Here is a 4,080-nt window from a genome sequence, read left to right as displayed (position 1 = left end):
ATTATGTTCACTACACCAAAAGGATCTCAACAAAGTCACTAATGGATTCATTCTGTAGTCACCATAATTTCCTTTTTAAATGGAATTAAAATGCAACAGCTATTGAGAAATCTTAGTGTAAACTCGAGCTGTGGCCAATGAGACCAACTCTATAACTGAGCTGTAGAGTTGCATTACAAGTGTGTGTCTGTTCAGTGCAATGGTCTGGTTATTGTTCATTATTACAGGTTTCATTAATGCTATATAGCATTGTTCGTGTGCTGACACTGCCCTAGAAATGACTGCATTTTACTAATGTGTACCGATCCCCTGAAATAAACACTGGGCCACTGCTAATCGTCCATGTGTCAGCCATGCGTAATACCATGTCACAGCCCCCATGCATCCTGAATGCCTTCCAGGTCTTTGTTTTGGAAAATGTGGCAGAGGTTGCCATGGAGCCTGTGTTTGATCTTTTGTAATTAACCGAGTCCATTGATTGCACAACGCTTTGCCCTGGCTCATCTCCGTCAGCGGGCAGCCCCGGACATCTTGTTAAACACCACAATAACCACCGTTTATGCAGTCACCTACCCGCAGTGATTTGCCCTTACATGGCCTAACAGCGATGAAAGGAGCACAGAAAGTGGAGGGGAGGTAGGGAAATAAAGATAATTTGAGTATTTAGCAAAACTGAGGTTTACTGTTTAAGACATATTTTGATTCTGAGCTTTGTTAAGTGATTACTGTTGATTACTCTGGTGATTACTTTGTTTGTGATGGTGCAAGTTGTTACAAACCACATATTGACTCACAGTCAATCATTCAATTTTAAGTTGATTTTGCAGATAAAAATTAATTCTTTTATTTAAAAAAAACTTGTTTTTGTTTTTTTGGTTTGTTTGTTTTTGGGGAGCGTAGCTGTCTTGCTGCTAATTTGACCTACTTGTCATCAACCAAACTACAGACCTGCTATTATACATTCAAAATTAAAACCTTACACTAAACTGCGCATACAGCTGTTGAATTACTGAGGATTTGTCATTATGGTTTTGTCCCCTTGTAGATATGCCTCTGAAAGGCAGTCACTATATCCACAGTTTCATGCTGAGGAAGCTCTAAAAGGTAACCACATCCCTCTGTTTGGTTATTGTCCCTCAGTGGTTCAGTCACTGTGTCATGATGAATGTCTGTCACACAGGCTGGTTTCAGTCAATTAGCCCAGCCTCACAACCCCAGAGGTGGCAATCTTGTGCTCACATGGCCCATCAGGGGCGACCTTCACATGAGGGACTGAGCTTCACCGCACTATGGCCAAGCCCTGGGGTGGGAAACTGCCTACACTGGCCAGGGTCAGGACAGTGTGAGAGGTAAAAGGATGGATATGAGGATGAGCTTGTAATTACTAGAGAAAGCATTGATTTTGTTTTGTTTTTTGGACCTTAAAAATGTGTGAAATTAAAGGCAGTAGCTAAATTAAATTCTTTACCTGTTTTAGTACTACACATGATGCTGTTTTTTTATGTTTGTTTGCTCGTTTGTTTGGGGTTTTTTTGCTAATTTTATCTGACTGACGTGAGAAGAGTCTTTTTTCTTCCTGAACATAACACACTATGATCTTAATCGGGTAATTGTCTCCAGGGGATTTCCAGTGAAATGAATTTCTCCTTTTCCTGGGCTTGGTCTTTGAAAGTGTTTGCAGAATGGCGCAATAACCCCACAGCCGAATTTATATCATAACCACAATTAATGCCATTACATGGAACCTAGATGATGCAGACATGCTAGACTCCATGATTTGTGTCGGGACTTTCCCAAAGCTGCGGTGAAAATAAACTTTTTATTTCTTGCTTAGTAATCCTAGGTCACTGAGGGTATATCCCTTGAAGCAAAAAGTAGGAGTGGCTCAGTGAATCTGAAGGCTGGAAATAAAATATGCAACAGCAGACCACCCATCATAAAGCCACAGTACAAGAATGAAAAATTCACCAGATTTTTACCAATGCACATTTCAGGATGAACTGCGGTTTATATGCTGGAGGAGATTGTTGTGATCTATAAGCCAAATAATGCTAAGATCATGCAGTGTTATACCGTTTACAAGCTTTGACGATCATTAAGCAGGGGCGTGTTATGAAACTAAGGTCTGCTTGTGTTAGAGTCCACTAAAAGCATTGGAATATGTGCGAGCAGCCTCGCTGCAGTAAAATGAGGTGTTTCTAATTTGAGGGCTGTTAAATTGAACTAAATGGAAAAGCAATTCTGAAATGCAGTGAATTGCCTTGGATGAATTTCCAAAAGCTGTTTACTGCATTTTTCTCTGTGCGAGAGTGTGTGTGAAGTTTTAAAGCGCTGGTTGCTGCACAGTTGTGCAACTGCGGCCCATTTGCCCAAAGCAAATAGCAACATTCTAAGAAAGAGGAAAGGGGGGTTGTGCATTGAAAATGTTCTTTTTTTGCATGTTTTTCCTTTCCATTTTCCACTAATGTCAGGGTCCTGGGACTGGGCGACCCAGGACCCCTGGGCAGTCATGGACCTGTGTTATTGTTGTGTATTTTGGTGTTGCTTCCCCTTCTCTGTGCTTGTGTATATGTGTGTGTGTGTGTGTGGGTGGCTGAGCACTTGTTTATAGGCGGCATCAGGCCTGGAGGGTGTGGCCCTGCAAGGGGACTGGCCACACCCGAAGCCACACACCTGCTGCTGATCAGGCCTCGTCGGGGGAGCTACTTAAGAAAGTCTTGGAGCTCCCACCGACGCGGGATCATTGCTTGGGACTCCACGTTAGTTACCCAGTTTAGGTTTTGGTCGTGTAGTGTATGCCTGCCATTGTTCAGTGTCCTGACTGCTGCCGCTATTGTTTCCCGCAGGAGGAGCGTGGAAGGCTTAAGGAGCAGCGAGCACCGGGAGTGCAGACACGGGAGCAGAGAGCACTTGGAGGACACGACACGGGAGTCTGGGGAAAAACACGGGGATTTATTGTTGTTTGATATCACCCTCTGTAAATAAACGCACTGCTTGAACTTTGAGCTCCGCGCCTGGGTCCTCCTTCCCCACATCCCCACGGTCTGCCAGCCAGACCGTGACAACTAATGTCATTTGCGTTTAATCTGCAGGGTTTGCACAATTTTCTGTTTCACTTGACGTTGAGCAACACTTTGATAAAGATCACAAACAGTTGTGGTACTCCTTTCAAAAACACCTCCCTGAAATGCGCAAAGGCCTGGATCTGAATCATGTGTAGTACCTTTTTAATAGCGTTTTAATCATAGTGTACAGTGACAGTCTATCAGCGGTTCTCGAGATTTTTGAAGAGGTCATCTGGTTTGCACAAATGCATTGCTAAATAGGTGTTGGCTCAACTTGTAAGAGCCTGTAAGTCTGCTTGCATTCCTGCATAACCACGGTTTGCTGGTGAAAGCTTAATGTGGTGTACTCACTGAATGGAAACTAATCCAAATGCCATTTGATAAAATATTGTGCAAAATATCGACCTGTACACAATAATACGTAATGCACTGAAAATAAATGAACTTGAATCTATAAAAAGGAATCTTAAAGCAGTCTATCTAGATGTAGGTATAAATCTAAATTAGATTGGCTTTATCCGTCAGTAAAAATGGACCTCAAAACAACAGGAAAGCGGAACACCTGTGTTGAAAGTCAAATATGAAGGATGATGAAACAGATGTTTCAGCAACAAGGTAACCCTGTCAACACTGAACTAACCAATACCATTTGTGTATACATGTGTGTTTGTGTGCCCTTGTGGAGGGGTAATATCCGCTCTGCCTTCCTGGTAAACCTTTGTTTACTGTCAGCTCCGCAGTCAGAGCGATTTTACCAGAAGTCTAAAGCCACAGGAGGAGGTGCAGAAATGGGATCACCAGTAGGGGAACTACTGAGGCTCTGATTTCAGATCACTTTTTCGATTTCCACTCCTGATGTAAAGAAACCAAAAAAAGACATACTGCAGGCAAGTTTATTTAGGTCGAGAAGTGACTTTTTTTGCCCTGTGCCACTGTAACTGAGTCGTTTCACCAATGGGAATCCTGTGTTTACTGACCACACAAACAGCACTCAGTGCCTGGTACCAAGATTGCT

At 42.7% G+C, this 4,080-nt stretch overlaps 1 long non-coding RNA gene across 2 annotated transcripts; it reads left to right on the top strand.

Annotated features, from left to right (window-relative positions):
- Positions 1 to 499: 499 nt before the first annotated feature.
- On the top strand, positions 500 to 3,026 carry LOC146643873 (uncharacterized). 2 transcript variants are annotated; one of them, XR_014909388.1, is made up of 4 exons: positions 500 to 636; positions 1,046 to 1,104; positions 1,181 to 2,759; positions 2,847 to 3,026. It is a non-coding gene; the product is annotated as an uncharacterized LOC146643873 (long non-coding RNA). The 2 variants fall into 2 exon arrangements; XR_014909387.1 differs by having other exon boundaries at positions 1,046 to 2,759.
- The last annotated feature ends 1,054 nt before the right edge of the window (positions 3,027 to 4,080 follow it).

This window comes from Rhamphochromis longiceps, linkage group LG22, assembly GCF_057381845.1.
Source record: "Rhamphochromis longiceps isolate RC_006_pf linkage group LG22, R_longiceps_female_GT1.1, whole genome shotgun sequence".
Lineage (NCBI taxonomy): Eukaryota > Metazoa > Chordata > Actinopteri > Cichliformes > Cichlidae > Rhamphochromis > Rhamphochromis longiceps.
Note: the sequence above shows the minus strand (reverse complement) of the source record. Positions and strands in the feature narration are given on the sequence as shown.